This window comes from Pseudophryne corroboree, chromosome 5 (assembly GCF_028390025.1).
Source record: "Pseudophryne corroboree isolate aPseCor3 chromosome 5, aPseCor3.hap2, whole genome shotgun sequence".
Lineage (NCBI taxonomy): Eukaryota > Metazoa > Chordata > Amphibia > Anura > Myobatrachidae > Pseudophryne > Pseudophryne corroboree.
Genome location: NC_086448.1, coordinates 652,373,266 through 652,396,319, shown reverse-complemented (window position 1 = coordinate 652,396,319; position 23,054 = coordinate 652,373,266). Strand labels below are relative to the sequence as shown.

General features: G+C 46.0%; 1 protein-coding gene across 3 annotated transcripts in view; it reads left to right on the top strand.

Moving 5' to 3' along the window:
• NOL4 (nucleolar protein 4) overlaps positions 1-23,054 on the top strand; it is a 595,206-nt gene that overhangs the window by 246,622 nt on the left and 325,530 nt on the right. The gene's annotated exons all lie outside the window — the stretch shown is intronic.

The window sequence follows — 23,054 nt, the reverse complement described above, 5'->3', positions numbered from 1 at the left end:
TAGCTCCCTTTAATACAAACCCCATTTTCATATAACAAGTCTCCCTGTTGGTACAAATCATGCTTGCCTGCTTTTTAGGTCTCTCCTAGAGGGGAGGTCCAGTGAACAAATGTAAGGGGGGTGATGATGAGCTTTGTGAAACTATTGCCCTGCCCTTGCTGTTGAATGACACAATGTGCAAACTGCGCCATCAAGTCCTGGGTCTGGAAGTGTGACCTACTTTCCCAAGACCTTGCAGACCTCCCAATATTCTGAGCCACCGGACATTCTTAGAGTGTAGGCAATTATGGTATAAATGCAAGGCTGGAAATACAAAAAGACAGACACGGTCATGACACATTATTATGATCACCTCCTACATTTAAAGTCGGCAGCATGTAGCCAATGAAGTACGTCACGAGTCGGGATCGGTATGATATACCGCCGCCCAGGATGCCGACCATAAGGATCCTGAGCAGTGGAATGCCGGCAGGGGGGGCGAGCGAAAAGAAGCCCTTTGCGGGCTCACTGCGCTCCTCACGCTGCAGGCTCGGTGGCGAGTGTAGGTTCTATTCTCCCTCTACGGGTGTTGTGGACACCCATAGAGGGGGAATCACCTACCTCGCCGGTATACCGGCGGCGGTATGGTGCCCCTGTCAGGATCCCAGTGTCAGTATTGTAACAGCCGGGATCCTGACGAGTGGTATGCTAACCGCATATCCAGGAGTCGTGCGCTGGCTTGGTGGATATATAAGGTGTGCGATAGGCCGTCTGCACACATATCACTCATTGCTGTCATGGGTAAAAGGACGATTTATCAGAGTTTCAAAAAGGGATGATTATTGGCATTGAGTATTTCTGAAACAGCGCAGCAGAGTTTATGAACTGTTTGCGTGCTGCTGTGGTGAAAGTGTATCATGACTTGCACCATTGCAAATAACCAATGTTGAAACTGCGGAGGACCACATGCCATTGATGTGAGAGAATTGAACGTCGGCTACGAAGGTGCGTAAGGGCCGATCGACACGCTATAGTGGAGCAGCTCACTATCAAAATGTACCTGTGCCAACCTACCAGCATCTTATTGAGTCATTCCCAGCCTGCCTAGCTGCTGTCTATGCTCACACAGCGGTTACTCTGGCTATTAGCTGGTGGTCATAATAATGTGACTCGACCGTGTGTAAAGTATTGTATTCAGTATTATTTAGAGGATGGCATGCACGAGTCCAAAAATTATCCCATTAACAGATTACAGTAGTTGTAATATGTATGATACTATGGCATTATTCCTGGAGGGGGCAGCCAGGCTTCCACAGCAGGGGGAGTGGCGCAGCATCAGTGGGCGGTTCAGGGGTGTGGGAGCATAGCATCACATTTGTGTCATTGTGGCCCTGCCCCCCTCTACACATTGCCAAAATGATGTGCATTGTAAAGTGGGAAGAGGGACTACGATGACGCAAATTACGCCATCTGCCACCTGGGCTGCCCACTTCACTCTGGGAATTGGACGGCGTTAGGCAGACACGTCCAGCTCCAGGAGACTTCATTACTCTTCTAGGCGGCTGGGAGTCTCCTGTCCGTTCCAGAAGAGTTGGCAAGTATCTATCTATCTAAATATATTTCTCTTACGTCCTAGAGGATGCTGGGGACTCCGTAAGGACCACGGGGTATAGACGTGCTCCGCAGAAGACATGGGCACTATAAAGAACTTTAGAATGGGTATGTACTGGCTCCTCCCTCTATGCCCCTCCTCCAGACCTCAGTTAGATCCTGTGCCCAGAGGAGACTGGGTGCACTACAGGGGAGCTCTCCTGAGTTTCTCTGAAAAAGAATTTTGTTAGGTTTTTTATTTTCAGGGAGCACTGCTGGCAACAGGCTCCCTGAATCGTGGGACTGAGGAGAGAGAAGCAGACCTACTTAAATGATAGGCTCTGCTTCTTAGGCTACTGGACACCATTAGCTCCAGAGGATCGGAACGCAGGTCTCACCCTCGCCGTTCGTCCCGGAGCCGCGCCGCTGTCCTCCTCACAGAGCCGGAAGATAGAAGCCGGGTGAGTATAAGAAGAAAGAAGACTTCAAAGGCGGCTGAAGACTTCAGATCTTCTCTGAGGTAACGCGCAGTGGTGACGCTGCGCGCCATTGCTCCCACACACAGCGGACACTGAAGGGTGCAGGGGGGGCGCCCTGGGCAGCAATTATAAACCTCCTGGGATTGGCTAATAATATATATAGAGGCTGCGGAAGCACTATATTATAGAATCCCCCGCCAGTATAGAAAATTTGAGCGGGACCGAAGTCCGTCGCTGAGGGGGCGGAGCTTGATCATCCAGCACTAACCAGCGCCATTTTCTCCACAGCACACTGCAGAGAAGCTGGCTCCCCGGACTCTCCCCTGCTGAGCACGGTGACAGAGGGCAAAAAAGAGGGGGGGGGGGCACTTTTTATTGGCGCAGTGAGTGTATAGTTATATATTTATATAAAAGCGCTGTTTTGTCTGGGAATTTGGTTTCCAGTGTCAGTTGGCGCTGGGTGTGTGTTGGCATACTCTCTCTTTGTCTCTCCAAAGGGCCTTTTTGGGGAACTGTCTCCATATAGATATATCCCTGAGTGTGTGGGGGTGTCGGTACGCGTGTGTCGACATGTCTGAAGCGGAAGGCTCATCCAAGGAGGAGGTGGAGCAGATGATTGTGGTGTCTCCGTCGGCAACGCCGACACATGATTGGATGGATATACTGAATGTTTTAAATGCAAATGTGTCTTTATTACATCAGAGGTTGGACAAAGCAGAGTCCAGGGATAGAACAGGGAGTCAATCCATGGCTTTGGCTGTGTCACAGGGCCCTTCAGGGTCTCAGAAACGTCCCCTGTCCCAAGTAGCAGACACTGATACCGACACGGATTCTGATTCCAGTGTCGACTACGATGATGCGAGGTTACACCCAAGGGTGGCCAAAAGTATTCATTATATGATTATTGCAATAAAGGATGTTTTACATATCACTGATGACCCCTCTGTCCCTGACACGAGGGTACTGTTACGCACACCAGTGCTAACAGGAGTATACCGGTGTATGAACAGAGAGGGAAGCGAAGCAAACAAACTCACAGACAGTATAACATAACATACACAGGAGGTGATGGAATAACTAATAAACACAAAGTGAACGGAGAAGCTTAAAGGCTCAGGAATTGGGTGTCTCCCTAGTGTCAGGAATGCTCAGATGGAATAGAGCGGACAATGAAGCGAGGTGTAGTGATTTAACATGTGGAGCACCTGAAATGATGTTGCTAAGAGCAACAGAAAAAACCCCAAAGGGTTACCAACGGGTGTGGGAATAAACTCCTTGGTCAGAGATAGAAATATAGACACAAGGAGAGTATCCACAATCCTAACCCCCACTTGCAGGGCACAGGTTCAGCTTACTGCCACTAAACTGACACCTGGACGCCCTGCACAGTGACGGAGGATTAAGCAAGCAGGTCTGAGAGTACAGCCGCAAACCTGCTGGGTTCACAGAATAGCAAAAGAACCCCAGCAGGTCAAACAACTGACTCCAGTCTTACTGCTAGGTCCGGATTGGCAGAATGAAGTACCGAATCCCAAGGCCTATTCGCAGTAAGCAACAAGTAAATACAAAGTCACACAGTACTAGCTAACTCTCTGGAACTGACTAACAAACAAAGATTCAGCAGCATTTGCCTAGCCTGAGAGGATGGTTTATATAGCAGGTGCTGTCCACGCCCCACTCAGACCTCACAGACTGTGAGCACAAAACCAGCGCCGGATTCCCTGCCGTGCACAGAGCCTGTAACCACTACACAGTAAAAACCCGGACCGGAGTATCAGCTGCGCTCAGGTTACTTCGCTAACACTTGCCTCCCGGTTGCCATGGCGACGTGGCAGCACAGAGCAGGAGATCCTAACAGTACCCCCCCTCTGACGAGGGGTCAAAGAACCCCTACCACCGGGTTTATCGGGGAACTGCGAGAAGAAAGAGCGTATCAGTCTGGGGGCATAAAGATCACAACTGCGCACCCACGACCGCTCCTCCGGGCCATACCCCTTCCAGTGCACCAAAAATGACAGCCGACCCCGAACCATCTTGGAGTCAATAACCCTTTCAACCACAAACTCCCTCTGACCCCGTATCAGAAGAGGAGAAGGTCTTCCACTGGAAGAAGGATTACTAACCGCCAGTTTTAAAAGGGAACAATGAAATGTTTTATTGATACCCAATGAACGGGGCAGATCTAACTGAAATGCCACCGTATTGATAACCCTGGTGATCTTATAAGGGACGATGAAACGGGGGCCTAACTTATGAGATGGCTGTCTCAACTTCAAATTCTTGGTGGACAACCAGACGAAGTCTCCTAATTTGAAGCTGCAGGGTCTTCTCCGCTTATCAAAAACCCTTTTGGTCACTAATGACACAGACACAAGGGCTTTCTTCACTTTCCTCCAAATACCCCTAAGGACCGAAACAACAGAGGAACCACCAGGCGTGGAATCCAGGGGGTCAAAAGAATTGGCCTTAGGATGATGCCCATACACACAAAGGAAGGGAGAGATCCCTGTAGCAGAGTGAGCCGCGTTGTTATAGGCAAACTCCGCCATGGACAGATGAGCAACCCAGTCAGTATGACACTTGGAGACATAACACCTGAGGAACTGCTCCAAGGACTGGTTCACTCTCTCAGTCTGCCCATTAGACTGTGGATGGTAGCCTGACGACAAGCTCACAGAAATCTGGAGATCAGAACAAAATGCCCTCCAGAATTTGGCCACAAACTGGGATCCACGGTCAGAGACCACATCAAGTGGCAACCCGTGGAGGCGCACAACATGCTGCATAAATAACTCAGACAGGCGTCTGGCCATTGGCAACCCAACCAGTGGAACGAAATGCGCCATCTTCGAAAACCTGTCAACGACAACCCAAATGTCTGTCATCCCCGAGGATTTGGGCAAGTCCACCACAAAATCCATGGAAATGTGGGTCCATGGCTTAGACGGAATAGAGAGTGGATGTAATGGGCCAACAGGAACCCCTCTAGGAGTTTTATTTCGGGCACAAACGTCACATGCCCGAACCCACTGATCCTCATCCCTAGCCACCGAGGGCCACCACACCGCCCTAGACAGCAACTCCCGAGTTCTGGCAATACCCGGATGCCCTGCCGACCTCTTGGCATGGAATTCCAGGAACACTCGCTGTCTTAACCTAGGAGGCACAAACAAGAGACCTACCGGAAGGTCTGGAGGAGCCTGCTCCTGTGCTCTAAGGACTAATGACAAGAGGTCCTGGGTAATGCCCACTTTAATACATGATGGGGACACAATGGGCAATTGCTCCTCGGTGGTCTCTTGAACTGGAGCAAAACTCCGCGAGAGCGCATCAGCCTTGATGTTTTTTGACCCAGGGCGATATGTTATCAAAAAATGAAAGCGAGCAAAAAACAAAGCCCATCGTGCCTGCCTGGCATTGAGCCGCTTCGCTGACTCTAAATATGCCAGATTCTTATGGTCGGTGGGAATTGAGACCACAAACTTAGCCCCCTCAAGCCACTGTCTCCACTCCCCGAGTGCATCCTTTATACCCAACAATTCCCGGTTACCCACATCATAATTCATCTCGGCAGACGAAAATTTACGGGAAAAGTAAGCACAGGGATGAAGGCGATTATCAGACACCCCCATCTGAGAGAGCACTGCCCCAATACCTATCTCAGAGGCATCCACTTCTACCACAAAAGGACGCTCTGGATCTGGGTGTCGTAGCACCTTGGCCGAGACAAATGCCCTTTTGAGACGGGCAAAGGCCGCTTTGGCCTCACAAGACCAGTGAGCAACATCCGCCCCTTTCTTAGTGAGTGCCACCAAGGGGGCCACTATAGACGAAAATCCAGCGATAAACCGTCTATAAAAATTCGCAAAGCCCAGAAAACGCTGAAGCGCCTTCAAACTAGTGGGCTGCACCCAATCCAGGACTGCCTGTACCTTAGAACCCTCCATTTGGAAACCTTCTGAGGAGATAATATACCCTAGAAATGCGCTTTGCTGGACTACAAACTCGCACTTCTCCAGCTTCGCCCCAAGCTGGTGGTCTCTGAGTTTCTGGAGGACTAAGCGTACATGCTTCCGATGTTCCTCCAGGGAATGAGAGATTAGGATGTCATCTAGATAAACAACTAAGAATCTATCCAAATATTCCCTGAGCACATCGTTCATGAATTCCTGGAAGACTGCCGGGGCATTAGAGAGCCCAAAACGCATCACCAAATATTCATAATGCCCTGAGTGGGTATTAAAGGCAGTCTTCCATTCATCCCCCTCTCTTATTCGGATTAGATTGTAAGAACCGCGTAGGTCAATCTTAGAAAAAATGGTGGCAGTACGAAGCTGGTCAAACAAAACCTAAATGAGAGGCAGTGGGTACGAGTTTTTAATCATGATACGGTTCAATTCCCCGAAGTCGATGCAGGGTCGCAACGAACCGTCCTTTTTACACACGAAGAAGAACCCCGACCCAACTGGGGACTGTGAGGGTCTGATAAATCCCTTAGCCAAGTTCTCCTGAATGTACTCTGCCATAGCCTGAGTCTCAGGACGTGACAGGGAGTACAACCTGCTCTTGGGAAGCTTAGCATCCGGCAACAAATCAATGGCACAGTCATAGGGGCGATGGGGAGGTAGTACCTCCGCAACTTTTTTGGAGAACACATCCGCAAAATCTGCATAACATCCTGGCAATCCTGGCAAACTTAGCTGCGAGAGCCTGACTGGAAGGCTCAAGCAACTCCTGAAACAATCACTACCCCAACTAAGAATCTCCCCAGAGACCCAGTCAAATTGAGGGTTATGGGCCCTTAACCAGGGTAACCCCAAAACCAATGGGGCAAAAGAACAGACAGTCACATAAAAAGACAATTTTTCAGAGTGTGTGGCTCCAATAAACAAAGGAATTTGGCTGGTGCAGGAGGTCATTTTACCCTGGGACAATGGTTCCCCGTTTAACCCACAGATCTCAATCTCTGATGCCAAAGGTACTGAGGGAACAGAGTGTTCCAGGGCGAATTGACGGTCCATGAAAACCCCATCGGCCCCACTGTCAACAAAGGCCTCAGTCTTGACAGTTTGACCGAGGATCTCCAAAGTCACCGGAATGAGAAAAGTCTTTTTGGGAAATTCTGACTTCTGACCTGACAGGATATTTCCCATCACCCTCAGGCCCTGGAGTTTTCCGGTTTTTCTGCGCATGATACTACAACATGACCTTTATTCCCACAGTACAAACACAAACCCTGCTGTCTCCTCCGTGTCTTCTCACGCGAGGAGAGGCGGGTAGCCCCAATCTGCATAGGCTCCTCGGAATATTCCTCAGAGTCTGAGGTTCCCTTGGGAAAAAAGGAAACTGCGGTCTCCCTTTCAAGCCTACGCTCTCTCAGCCGTCTATCCACCCGGATGGATAACTGCATGAGCTGATCTAAGCTATCAGGCGAGGGATATTGTACCAGTTGGTCCTTTATCTGGTCAGAAAGGCCCCTTCGGTACTGGTTTCTCAGGGCTGGGTCATTCCACTGGGTATCATGAGCCAACCTCCGAAACTCCGTACTATAAACCTCAGCTGGCCGTCGCCCTTGCTTAAGAACCGTAATCTGAGCCTCGGCTGAAGCCATCTTGTCAGGGTCATCATACAAAATGCCCAGTGCCGTAAAGAAAACATCAACACTTTTAAGCGACGGACAGTCAGGCTGTAACCCATATGCCCAGACCTGTGGGTCTCCTTGTAGCAAGGAAATCACCATGCCCACCCGCTGAATCTCTGACCCAGAAGACTGGGGCCTAAGCCTGAAATATAGCTTACAGCTCTCCTTAAAACAAAAGAACTGCGAGCGATCTCCAGAAAAACGATCCGGGAGATTTACTTTCGGCTCCTTAACCCCTGAACTTGCCGTTGCTGCTGCGGGAGCTCCGCTAGCGGCCTGCGGGGTGTTCATTTTAATGGACATCTCATTAAATTGTCGAGTCAGGACCTGCACCTGATCGACCACCTGTTGCAAAGTATTTTGAGGGATATGCTCCATATTCCCACAAAATTTCAACAGGAGTAGGGCTGCTGAATATGTTACGCACACCAGTGCTAACAGGAGTATACCGGTGTATGAACAGAGAGGGAAGCGAAGCAAACGAACTCACAGACAGTATAACATAACATACACAGGAGGTGATGGAATAACTAATAAACACAAAGTGAACGGAGAAGCCCAAAGGCTCAGGAATTGGGTGTCTCCCTAGTGTCAGGAATGCTCAGATGGAATAGAGCGGACAATGAAGCGAGGTGTAGTGATTTAACTTGTGGAGCACCTGAAATGATGTTGCTAAGAGCAACAGAAAAAACCCCAAAGGGTTACCAACGGGTGTGGGAATAAACTCCTTGGTCAGAGATAGAAATATAGACACAAGGAGAGTATCCACAATCCTAACCCCCACTTGCAGGGCACAGGTTCAGCTTACTGCCACTAAACTGACACCTGGACGCCCTGCACAGTGAGGGAGGATTAAGCAAGCAGGTCTGAGAGTACAGCCGCAAACCTGCTGGGTTCACAGAATAGCAAAAGAACCCCAGCAGGTCAAACAACTGACTCCAGTCTTACTGCTAGGTCCGGATTGGCAGAATGAAGTACCGAATCCCAAGGCCTATTCGCAGTAAGCAACAAGTAAATACAAAGTCACACAGTACTAGCTAATTCTCTGGAACTGACTAACAAACAAAGATTCAGCAGCATTTGCCTAGCCTGAGAGGATGGTTTATATAGCAGGTGCTGTTCACGCCCCACTCAGACCTCACAGACTGTGAGCACAAAACCAGCGCCGGATTCCCTGCCGTGCACAGAGCCTGTAACCACTACACAGTAAAAACCCGGACCGGAGTATCAGCTGCGCTCAGGTTACTTCGCTAACACTTGCCTCCCGGTTGCCATGGCGACGTAGCAGCACAGAGCAGGAGATCCTAACAGGTACACATGTTTAAGGAAAAGAAACCAGAGGTAACCTTTCCCCTATCTCATGAGCTGAACGCGTTGTTTGAAAAGGCTTGGGAAACTCCAGACAAAAACTGCAGATTCCCAAAAGAATTCTTATGGCGTATCCTTTCCCTGCGCAGGACAGGTTACGGTGGGAATCCTCACCCAGGGTGGACAAGGCGTTAACGCGTTTGTCCAAAAAGGTGGCGCTGCCGTCTCCAGACACGGCCGCCCTCAAGGATCCTGCTGATTGCAGACAGGAAACTACCTTAAAATCTATTTATACACATACGGGGGCCTTGCTCAGACCGGCAATAGCGTTGGCTTGGGTTTGTAGCGCTGTTGCGGCTTGGACGGATACCTTGTCAGCTGACATTGATACCCTGGATAGCGATACCATTTTATTGACCTTAGGTCACATTAAAGATGCAGTCTTATATATGAGAGACGCTCAGAGAGACGTTGGTCTGCTAGGTTCGAGAGCCAACGCCATGGCGATTTCTGCTAGGCGAGCCCTGTGGACCCGCCAATGGTCGGGTGATGCGACTCAAAGAAGCATATGGAAGTTTTGCCTTACAAAGGTGAGGATTTATTTGGGGAAGGTCTCGCGGACCTGGTTTCCACAGCTACCGCGGGCAAATCTACCTTTTTACCTTATGTTTCGCCACAGCAAAAGAAAATGCCGCAATATTAGATGCAGTCCTTTCGGTCGCGTAAGTCCAGAAGAGGTCGGGGCTCTTCCTTCCTCACCAGAGGTAAGGGAAGAGAGAAAAAGCAGCCTGCTACGGCTAGTTCCCAGGAGCAGAAGTCCTCCCCGGCTTCTAGGAAATCCACCGCATGACGCTGGGGCTCCACTGAGGGAGTCTGCATCGGTGGGGGCACGTCTTTGACCCTTCAGCCACGTCTGGGTTCGGTCAGAGGTGGATCCTTGGGCAATGGAAATTGTGTCCCAAGGTTACAAACTGGAATTCGAAGACGTGCCTTCTCGCCGATTTTTCAAATCGGCCTTACCAGCTTCTTCCTCAGAAAGGGAGATAGTTTTAGTTGCTAGTCAAAAACTGTGTCAACAACAAGTGGTTGTCAAGGTTCCCCTGCTTCAACAGGGGCAGGGGTACTATTCAACCCTATTTGTGGTCCTGAAACCAGATGGCTCGGTCAGACCCATTTTAAATTTAAAATCCCTAAACCTGTACTTGAAAAAGTTCAAATTCAAGATGGAATCGCTTCGGGCAGTTATCTCCAGCCTGGAAGGGGGTGGATTTTATGGTGTCACTAGACATAAAGGGTGCATACCTTCATGTCCCCATATATCCCCTTCATCAGGCGTTCCTGAAATTCGCTGTTCAGGAATGTCATTACCAGTTTCAGACGTTGCCGTTTGGGCTTTCCACGGCCCCGAGGATTTTCACCAAGGTAATGGCGGAAATGATGGCGCTCCTGCGCCGGCAGGGAGTCACAATTATCCCGTACTTGGACGATCTCCTGATAAAAGCGAGATCGAGAGTACAGTTGCTGAAAAGCGTGTCGCTCTCCCTGAGAGTGCTGCAGCAACATGGCTGGATTCTCAATCTGCCGAAGTCACAGTTGGTTCCAACGACTCGGCTATCTTTTTTGGGCATGGTTCTGGACACAGAACGAAAGAGGGTTTTTCTCCCGATGGAAAAAGCCCAGGAACTCCAGAACATGGTCAGAGACCTGTTGAAACCGAAAAGGGTGTCAGTTCATCAATGCACTTGAGTTCTGGGGAAAATGGTGGCGTCCTACGAGGCCATCCCCTTCGGCAGGTTTCATGCGAAGACTTTTCAGTGGGATCTTCTGGACAAATGGTCCAGGTCCATCTTCACATTCATCAGAAAATCAGCCTGTCCCCAAGGGCCAGGGTGTCTCTCCTTTGGTGGCTGCAGAGTGCTCACCTTCTAGTGGGTCGCAGGTTCGGCATTCAGGACTGGGTTCTGGTGACCACGGACGCGAGCCTCCGAGGATGGGGAGCAGTCACGCAAGGAAAAATTTTTCTGGGACTATGGTCAAGCCATGAGGCTTGTCTACACATCAACGTACTGGAATTGAGGGCCATATACAACGGCCTGCGTCAAGCGGAGAATCTTCTTCGCGGCCTACCGGTTCTGATTCAGTCGGAACAACGTCACAGCCATGGCTCATGTAAACCGACAAGGCGGAACAAGGAGCAGAGTGGCAATGGCGGAAGCCACCAGGATTCTTCGCTGGGCGGAAAATCATGTAAGCGCTTTGACAGCAGTCTTCATTCCGGGAGTGGACAACTGGGAAGCAGACTTCCTCAGCAGACACGATCTCCATCCAGGAGAGTGGGGACTTCATCAAGAAGTTTTTGCAGAGATAACAAGTCTTGGGGACTTCCTCAAATAGACATGATGGCGTCACGCCTCAACAAGAAGCTTCAGAGGTATTGTGCCAGGTCAAGGGACCCTCAGGCAGTAGCAGTGGACGCCCTAGTGACACCATGGGTGTTTCGGTCGGTCTATGTGTTTCCTCTTCTTCCACTCATCTCAAAGATATTGAGAATCATAAGACGAAAAAGAGTGTGGACAATACTCATTGTTCCCGATTGGCCTCGAAGGGCCTGGTATTCAGATCTTCAGGAAATGCTCGCAGAAGATCCGTGGCCTCTTCCTCTCAGAAAGGACCTGTTGCAACAGGGGCCCTGCGTGTTCCAAGACTTACCGCGGTTACGTTTGACGGCATGGCGGTTGAACACCGAATCCTAGCTGGAAAAGGCATTCCGGAAGAAGTCATCCCTACTCTGATAAGGGCTAGGAAGGAGGTGACGGCGAAGCATTATCACCGTATCTGAAGAAAGTATGTATCTTGGTGTGAGGCCAAGAATGCTCCTGCGGAAGGTTTCCATCTGGTTTCCATCTGGAATCGTTTTCTCCACTTTCTGCAGACAGGAGTGGATATGGGCCTGAAATTAGGCTCCATTAAGGTACAGATTTCGGCCCTATCAATTTTCTTTCAGAAAGAATTGGCTTTTCTCCCGGAAGTCCAAACTTTTGTAAAGGGAGTGCTGCACAGACAGCCTCCTTTTGTGCCTCCAGTGGCACCATGGGACCTTACAGTTCTTAAAATCTCACTGGTTTGAACCTCTTCAAACGGTGGAATTAAAATTTCTCACTTGGAAAGAGGTCATGTTGTTGGCCTTGGCATCTGCAAGGCGGGTATCCGAATTGGCGGCCTTGTCTCACAAGAGCCCCTATCTGATTTTCCATGTGGATAGAGCAGAATTGGGGACTCAATTTTTGCCTAAGGTGGTTTCTTCGTTTCATATGAACCAACCTATTGTGGTGCCTGTGGCTACGGGGGACTTGGAGGATTCCAAGTCCCCTGATGTAGTCAGGGCCTTGAAAATTTATGTAGTGCGGACGGCTCGGGTTAGGAAAACAGAGGCTCTGTTTGTCCTGTATGCAGCCAACAAGGTTGGCGCTCCTGCTTCTAAGCAGACTATTGCTCGCTGGATCTGTAACACGATTCAGCAGGCTCATTCTACGGCTGGATTGCCGTTACCAAATTCGGTTAAAGCCCATTCCACTAGGAAGGTGGCTGCCCGAGGCGTCTCGGCATTACAACTTTGCCGAGCGGCGACTTGGTCGGGTTCAAACACTTTTGCCAAATTCTACAAGTTTGATACCCTGGCTGATGAGGACCTCATGTTTGCTCAATCGGTGCTGCAGAGTCATCCGCACTCTCCCGCCCGGTCTGGAGCTTTGGTATAAATCCCATGGTCCTTACGGAGTCCCCAGCATCCTCTAGGACGTAAGAGAAATTAAGATTTTAAACCTACCGGTAAATCTTTTTCTCCTAGTCCGTAGAGGATGCTGGGCGCCCGTCCCAGTGCTGACTATCTTCTGCAAGACTTGTATATAGTTTTTGCTTACATAAGGGTTATGTTACAGTTTTGATCAGTCTCGGGCTGATGCTGTTTTGTTTCATACTGTTAACTGGTTCGTATATTCCATGTTATATGGTGGGGATGGTGTGGGCTGGTATGAATCTTGCCCTTAGATTAACAAAAATCCTCTGGGCACAGTTTCTATAACTGAGGTCTGGAGGAGGGGCATAGAGGGAGGAGCCAGTGCACACCCATTCTAAAGTTCTTTATAGTGCCCATGTCTCCTGCGGAGCCCGTCTATACCCCATGGTCCTTACGGAGTCCCCAGCATCCTCTACGGACTAGGAGAAAAAGATTTACCAGTAGGTTTAAAATCTTATTATATATACACATATATATATATATATGTATATACATACACACACACACACACCTCTCCTGAATACGCCATGTGTCACGAGTGTTGCCTGGTGCGAGTGAGCTGCCAGGTCCCATGTAGGTCTGCTTGCGCCGATCATCTTTTTCACCCAGAGATGCAATAAAAACATAAAATTTTTTTTGGGTTCAAGCAGAGTTGCACATAGAGAAGCCAATCCTGGGCCATTTTTTCAATCCCGGGCACTATGTCGCCGCCCCCTCGCCCCGCACACAAAACTAACCGTTTACCGTGGGTGGGGATCTCCACATTCTCTCTCCCCAGCGGCGGCTGACGACGCAACGTGACCTCATGCTGCGCCGGGAGAGCCGGAAGGAGGAAGCCGGGCAGCGTCTGAGCGTCCTGTAGTAGCTCAATGCTGATCCCTAAATCCCCGGGATTGGAGCTTCCAATCCCGGAATTGAATCCCGGCTGTTTTTAGCCCTAAATCCCGGGATTGGCCACCATAGTTGCACAGGACCTGGCACACTGACCAAAGACTGTTTGACATGACTGCAGCGATAGTGTATGACACTTTCAACATTAGCCAAGGCCGCTTGGTCATTTTCATTAGCTTGGCATGGTTTGTGTTTATGTAATTACACCATAAGCAGATGTAGCCCCATAAGGAGGTGAATCTCTTGCTGGTTCTGGATTGCCGCTGTAATTATTTATAAGTAGCACCAACTACAGTGTCAAGCCGCTACTGATTGGCTGATTGCATATTGACGACTCCAGTTACTTAAATCATGCATTGGACTAATGCAGGAAAGCAGTTTCCTATTTGATTTATAAAGAGATGTAGAAGTGATTTTGGCATGCTTAATTACACTTTTTATATTGCCAATGCGATTTTTTACACTTTTTTGGAACTACTGTATGAAGACAATAGTCCTGCCTGCCCACCATAGTACAAATTTGACTGTTCAAGAGCTGAACACATCATGAGGAGCGTCTTATTCAACATATATATGTTTATCTTATGCATATTCTTCTATATATACTCAACATGCAAATGCATACAACTCCAATGGAGTATATTATATTGCCATTGAAGAATAACGCCTAGTTACTAGAAATAATTATAGAAAGCAAATATAATATGTGGCTTGCTGTTTGCAGCAGTAGCTCTTGTTCCCTCCAGCTAGACAGTATGGAATCTTTATCTGTTACATTTTCATTTGGACATAAGCAGATGAATGGGAGTGCCCAGGGGAAGGGACAGTTGGCCATAAGCAGATGAATGGGAGTGCCCAGGGGAAGGGACAGTTGGTATCCCTATCATGCTCCAACACAAAATGTTGGGACAAAAAGTGGTCCCAACATTAGACCTCTTTTTTTTTTTTTGTTATAGAAGGCCCACTATACAAATTATAAAGGAGCAAATTTTTAGCATCATAAGTTTTTCAGACTGTGACCATAGCAACTGCTCTTGAAACCTCTGCAGGACAAGTGGCTATAAATTTCCAAATCCTGCAGACCGATCCCCCAAAATGAGAGCACCTTTAGTAGGTCATGGTGAACTGGAAATGGACCTATCTGGTCCTCAATGAATTTGGTAGATAAATGCCTGACAGCTGAAGATAACAGCTAGGGATCCTCCAACAGAACTGCTCTTCCATGTGTGTGAGGGAGGGAATTTCTCCACCAGTCTTCTCGTGTCATGCGGATCCAATTATTAACTATTGTTTAACAGCACATGGGACGGAGGAGGGGTGTGTTTCAGAATATGAGGCAGGTGCAGTAGTAGAAGCTGGAAGGAGCAGTGAGACCTGTGAGTCAGGCACCACCTTGCCTGTCAGACCTAGAGGTCATCTGAGTCATTATTTACTTATGATTTCCATTTGTGCAGCTGATTTTCACATCTCCGGAAACAGCAGTAAACTTAAGGTCCATACACACGGAGCAATTTTGACTATGAGCCATTTTTACTCAGCGATTTCCCTTGAACTGGCAGTAGGAGATTTTGACTAACTTTACCAGCGATTTTGATTAAGTGTGCAAGCGATTTTGGCTATGGGCGATTTTGACTAACTCATTTAAACAGAGGGATGTTTTCATTTTTTCAGCGACATAGTCGAAATTGACTAGCCTGCACAGTCTATTTTTCATAGCGATAGTGACCTGGCGGGGACGCGCATCGCTATCGCTTGCTGTGTACACACAGAGCGATATGCACTAACTTTCTTGATTTTACTATATAGTCAACATCACTGAGCCATATCGCTCCCTGTGTCCACACCTTTAGAGTAGAAGAAACGAGCAGCAATAAATTATTAAACTCTAGATAATTGCTGGGAGTTGGATCTCCCAGAGCGGAGTAGGAACAGATCTATTCCTGGTTAAAAACACCCCTTCTGCGTAATTTCTTAATGTGAAATAGAATAGCTACCTTTTATCATGTTTGGTCTGGCCTACCTGCCTTCTCTTTCTAAATGTTGATGTTCTTTACTGTTATTAGTCAACAGGAATTTAAGAGTATAAGTCCGATTGCTCATATTCATGGGGCATCACATACGTTGTTATTGTCAGTTTGCAGAGCAGCACCTATTTCCTTCAGGTGTTGTCTCACAATGCAGACTATCTCCAGTGAGTCTGGCGCTTGTCAGGAATATACCTCCTGCTCTTGAGAACATTCCCAGAGAAAATAAAAGTTTGGACATCTGCCAGTGCCAGTGTCAACAACCAACAAACTGAAACTCAATCTGTACCGGGGGAGTTCCTGTGGTGCACACCTGCTGCTCATGTAGTTGAAGGTGAGAAAACCTTCTCCAATAATTAGTGGGTTGGCAGTGTTGGCAGTGCAGTGGCATAGTGGTTAGTATTACTGCCTCACAGCACTGAGGTCATGGGTTAAAGTTACTATGAAGTTCTTTTCAAAGCCACAGTGTCTTAGGTGGTTTCGGCTGCTGATTTTCAAGGGCAATATTGTTAAGTACAAAACACGTCTGGTTTTTGTATTCAATACTATTGATACTTTAAATCCAGTGGCCTAAACTGCCGAAAACATGACAGCTTTGAAAGTGTTTGGTAAACCCACCCTCATGAGTTCAATCTCCATACCAGAGCTCTATCTGTGTCTGTATGTTCTTCCAATGTGTTTCCTCCAGATTCGTACCAGCAGGTTAATTTAATTCTGACTAAATGAACCCTATTGTGTATGTTGTGTCCATTTGTAAGGGTGCCCATACACTAATGCGATTTTGCCCAATTTCATCCGATTTCGACGCATAAAATTGTATGAAAGTGGCAAATCACAGCTCAATACGATCCGATGCGCGGTTCCGTGCTCATCGGATCGGAGCCTGTGGATCACAGAGGCTGCACTATACATTTTTCAGAGGCGGCGGGCTCCGGCAGCCTTGGCTGGGATCGCATGCGATACATCGTATGCAAAAGGACTGCATACAATGTATCTATCCTATGAGATTCTGCCGCCCGGGAAGCTGCTGGGCAGTTCAAGGGCAATGTATGTGACTTCTCCCCACTGAGAAGTCGCACTAGTGTATAGCCACCTTAAGTCATTGGATTTGAACTGTAATGCCCCCTACACATACTGCGATCCGCCTCCGAGCTGCCCGACGGCGGATATGGGCGACCCGGCGGCGGGGTGAGGTGACGGGGGGAGTGAAGTTTCTTCACTCCCCCCGTCACCCGGCTCCATAGCACTGCATGCTAATATGGACGAGATTGTCCAGATTGGCCTGCATGTATAAGCGACCCGGCACCAACGATGAACGAGCGCGGGGCCGCGCATCGTTCATCGATGGTGCATACACACTGAACAAGTTCTCGTTCATTAATGAACGAGAACGTTCATATCGTTCAGTTAGGTCTTCAAGTGTGTAGGGCCCTTAAGTAAAATCCTGTGTGCAGTGCCGCATAAACTGGTGGTGCTGTATAAATAAAAGATAATAATAAAGTAATAAAAAAGGTTTTCCAAAATACATGTAGTTCACTTAAAGAATTGTATGATAAAGATAGGACTTTTTGTGGGAAACAGCAATGTGTATTGCTCACTCTGAATGAAATGTCTGTGTTGTACTTCCAGCGCCTTAAGACCGGCTCTTAAGAAACCCGTCACTTTCTACAAAATGTTGAAAAACAAACATGTTTTTTTTCCCCTGGTACTAAATGTACATATTGATCTATAAATCTTTACTATCCAGAATGTTGTAGTGCTTCCTTTACATTGGGTATTAATCATCTGAAGGCTATTAGTTTACTAGACTCCCCAGAGATCTGCTGATTATTGCCTTGTTCCCACTGAACTATTCCCATGTTTGATATCTGGAAGTGAAAGAGTTCAAAGCTAGATATTATGAGAATGTAAAGGCTGGTGTACAGAACATCCCTGCACACATCTACATCTGTAGATTATTCTGTTGGGTGACCACTGACAAATTCAGGATTTAGCTTCATTTTGTAGCTATGAAGAATTGTAAGTTTTAATATAATTTAACTAATTTTCCACAAGCTAAACGCTATAAGCAGTGTAAAAAGACCTTTGATAAGATAACTTTTTAATTGTGAAGTAATTTGTTTGATATTACTTGCATTAATTAATGGATCATTTGAAGACTGGGGCTAATTCTGATTTGGGAGCAAAGCACTAAAAAGGAGTTACAGTACTGTACTTTCAATCCAGGGTGCAAAAACAAGGGTAACTGCTACTTGTGTTTTTTGTTGTTCACAAATACTGGAAAACTTTATTTGTATATTGCAATTTAGTGTTCAGCTAGGACTTGCCCCTCCCAACGCAAAATCTCTCTGCACATTTTAAACCTTCCCCACCTGCAGTGCACCGTCATTTTGCCAAGGTAACAATTTGCTCCTGTTTTGCTCTTAATCAGCTACTGTATATTTTTTATTAGTACAATTGTGATATTATATGATACATACTAATTATTATAGATTTCTTTTGCTTGGTTGCTACTGTTTTGCATTTTTCTGTGAGACTGGATGACACGGCTGATAGCTTTCTGAAAAAAGAAATTTGTATATTTTTGGGGGATTTGTATTTCATGTATTTTATGAGCTAAATAGTGTTATTCCCCTGATAGAATTTCTATAAAGGTGAGGAGTAGATAGAATGTGGGCTACTTTTGGAATATTCTGACAAGCTGAAAATGTAATAATACATATTATCATAATACATATGATCTGTACGTGAAATGGATTAGAACGTCAGGTGCTTTTGAGTATCCCTGTCATCTCTTCAGACTACAGCTACCATGCTAAGTAACTAAAAGGGACTTTTCTTAATATAATATTTTGGGCTAACATCTTTTATGGTGAATTATAGAAAAATATGTGTCAAATATTCATAAACATTTTGGCAAAATTTTGGATGCAAACCTTTAAGTATCAAACTTGTAGTTTGCTGTATACAGCTACACAAACTGCAGACTAGATAGGACTTGCTCACAGAGACTTTCATTCCGAGCATTTAACCCACATTCTTATTAAATATGCTTTGTTGCGGATACTCCATGATTAATGTACGTGAATGGTGCTTTAAACATACTCTTTCAGGCAAGTGCTCGCTATGCTTTGCTTTGTGTTAATTTCAATATTTACTACGGGATCCGTTTAGGATCCCGAGGGTTGGGATCCCGGCTGTCAAAAGACTGATGGCAGAATCGACCACCGGCATCCCACCTGTCAAGCATTTCAACCCCAACCCATTTACTACAGTGTTCAAAAGTGTTGAACACGCTATAAAATCCAATGGAATACTATAGGAATGCTTATTCAGAGGTTTATTTACAGTACTAAAGGTCGATTGTAATAAATTTCAATCCGATTAAAATCGATCTTAATCGATGTTGTGCTTTCAGGGCTAAAACACACATTTACGAACATATGATTTTTTTTAATATTAATTTTTAAATGTTAGTAAATGTGTGTTTTAGCCCTGGAAGGCCAACATTGATCAAGATCGATTTTAGTCAATGTGAAATCGATAAAAATTGATAAAAAAATAGATCAAAATCGACCTTTAGTAAATAAACCCTTAAGTATCTACTGTTCTCTGCTGCATGGAGTATTTCAGAAAATTATTCTCTTGCTGTTAAAAGTGAGACTTTGTGTTTATGCTTTAACTTTTTTTTTGTTATTCAACACCTGTGTGTACGAACGGTAATACTTACAGAATGAATACACTTGAATGATGCTACCAAAAATGTATCAGAGAAAACAGAAACCTTCAGACAAAACAGAGTCATACAGATTTATACACCAGACCAAACGTTAGGCATTTGGATTTAAAGTGGGACTGTTACATAAAAATAGAACAGATAGTAGGAATTCCAATAAGGGTAGACCTGGTACCTTGCATGAATTCTTTTTACTTGTCTTGAGATACAAAGTCCCTCATTCCGAGTTGTTCGCTCGCAAGCTGCTTTTAGCTGCTTTGCACACGCTAAGCCGCCGCCTACTGGGAGTGAATCTTAGCATCTTAAAATTGCGAACGAAAGATTCGCAATATTGCGATAAGACATCTCTGTGCAGTTTCTGAGTAACTCGAGACTTACTCGGCATCTGCGATCAGTTCAGTGCTTGTCTTTCCTGGTTTGACGTCACAAACACACCCAGCGTTCGCCCAGACACTCCTCCGTTTCTCCGGCCACTCACGCGTTTTTCCCAGAAACTGTAGCGTTTTTTCACACACTCCCATAAAACGGTCAGTTTCCGCCCAGAAACACCCACTTCCTGTCAATCACATTACGATCACCAGAACGAAGAAAAAGCCGTGAGTAAAATTCCTAACTGCATAGCAAATTTACTTGGCGCAGTCGCAGTGCGAACATTGCGCATGCGCACTAAGCGGAAAAACGCTGCGATGCGAATAAATTTACCGAGCGAACAACTCGGAATGACCCCCAAAGTAAATATGAATACTAGTTGGTTTTTTATCAGTAGGCGTTTTACAGTTATAATCCCAATATCACCTGTAAACCGTTTCAAAAGTATTGTACAAGCTTGCTGTTGTTTATATGTAGTGTGTTCATTTTCAAAACGAGCCTTGAAGACAAGCATTCAAGAAGGAACAAGTTATTAGATGTACAAGATCTCTCATGTTTTAGGGGTTAAGTCATTGATATTCATACTGTATGTTGTTAATAGTGTCTATGACAGGTATATTGTTGTACCGTCCTTGGATTATATTTGGATGATGACAGATAGTACAGTGATATTTTTTGTGTTGTCACTCAGGGTATAGACCTATTTCTACACCAGGGTCTTTCTGTCCTGGAACAAGTGGTGGGACCTGAAAGCAGAGTCATTAGGTGTCCTCCGTGATTGCCTTCAATGTGGCATTTACTATATAAAACAGTAAAATCATTGTAATTAAATACATAATGGTGCACAATGCAAAAAAACACACAATGCATTTAATAAGACAGCGGTGTTATTTACAGTATTTCATGGTAGTATATATAAAGCAGGGGTGGGCAACATGCGGCCCGCGGGCCGTATGTGGCCCGCAAACCGATCCTGCCTGGCCCGCTGTCTCCCATCAGTGTGCAGTGACAAGCGGCCCGACTGGCTGAGCCGCTTGTCATTGCGCTACACTGCTGCCAGACGAGGCGCTGCTGAGGAAATTCTGGTCACGTCACAGGGTCTGCTGACCGGGATTTCCTCTGTGATGTCATGCGCTGGACAGCACGGGGGGTGGAGCCAGAGCAGGAGCGGCGAGCAGCAGCAATGACTCCGGGGAGCGGACAGCAGCAGTGACTCCGGGCAGCGGGCAGCAGCAGCGACTCCGTGAAGCATGGGCAGCGGGGATCAGGCAGCGGATCATCTTCCACTGTGAAAAAAAGGTAAACCCCCTGCCCAGCCAGTACCTGAAATGGATCTGTACTTAAGCTGCAATATGGGTTCAGGGGAGGGGGGAGATAAAAACTGCTATATAGGTGGGGGAAAGGGGGGTAGGGACTGCTATATAGATTCAGGGGAAGGGGGGTAGGGACTGCTATATAGGTTCAGGGGAAGGGGGGTAGGGACTGCTATATAGGTTCAGGGGAAGGGGGGTAGGGACTGCTATATAAGTTTAGGGAAAGGGGGGTAGGGACTGCTATATAAGTTTAGGGGAAGGGGGTAGGGACTGCGGTGCATGTACAGTTCAGACCCGATTTACAAGATATTTTGTGTGTGGCCCTCGATTATTCACTGGAAGTGTTAAGCGGCCCCTCAGCTGAAATAATTGCCCACCCCTGATGTAAAGCAATCTCCTATACATTAACAATTATTGCTGTGGCTTTATTACCTTCACAAAATTTAGGCTGTCTAAACTTGCACCGTAGCTCCCATAACGCTGCAAAAATAGGACTGCTGTGTTTTACAATAAGAACTATATCACAACAGATATCTTCCCCTCTCTCACCATCTCACTACTTTTCCCCTCACCGCAACACTTTCTCCCCACCTCCCCTTCAGTTCATGACTGACAAGTGACAGTGGTCAGGGTTCAGACCAACTGTCATAACACTCCAATCTGATGCAGTTGATTATATATATATATATATATATATATATATATATATATATATATTGAAAGAAAGGGTGCTCCATAGTGCATGAAACTGTTTAAAAAGTCACATTTAATCCAGCAGCTGTCACAATTAGTTAAAAATAACGTACCACAACAGACAGTATTTGACCACCGTAAGTACAAGACATATTAAAATAATGGTTATGGAACTTCACCACATCAGAGGAGTATGTCTCCACTCCACACTATTCTTGGGCTAGGCCATGCCCCTACAGTACACGTTTAATCACTGTGGACTTTCGTCAGAGCCCTCTACGGTGGTCAAATACCGTCTGTTGTGGTACGTTACTTTAAACTGATTGTAACAGCTGCTGGAATAAATGTTACTTTTTAAACAGTTTCATGCACTATGGAGCACCCTTTCTTTAATTGATTCTAGATTTAAAACCGTATGTGGATGCGGGCATATTTGAGTGCAAAGGAGATCAATTGGATTCCATCTATTTAGATCTACCAGTGATACAGCAGATACTGGGAATTGTGGTTCCACAACGGGAGTTGTGAAGTGGACTAATTGCGCATAACACTTTTTTCTATTTAAAAAAAATAATAATAAAAAAAATAATAATAATAATAATAATAATAATAATAATAATAATAAAATATATACAGGTTGAGTATCCCTTATCCAAAATGCTTGGGCCCAGAAGTATTTTGGATATCGGATTTTTCCGTATTTTGGAATAATTGTATACCATAATGAGATATCATGGCGATGGGACCTAAGTCTAAGCACAGAATGCATTTGTTTCATATACATCTTATACACACAGCCTGAAGGTAATTTTAGCCAATATTTTTAATAACTTTGTGCATTAAACAAAGTGTGTGTACATTCACACAATTTATTTATGTTTCAAATACGCCTTATACACAGCCTGAAGGTCATTTAATACAATACTTTTAATAATTGTTTGTATTAAACAAAGTTTGTGTACATTGAGACATCAGAAAACAATGGTTTCACTATTTCACTCTCACTCAAAAAATTCCGTATTTTGGAATATTCCGTATTTCGGAATATTTGGATATGGGATACTCAACCTGTGTGTGTGTGTGTGTGTGTGTGTGTGTGTGTGTGTGTGTGTGTGTGTGTGTGTGTGTGTGTGTATATATATATATATATACAGTATATATATATATATATATATATATACACTACTCAAAAAAATAAATGGAACACTAAAATAACACATCCTAGCTCTGAATGA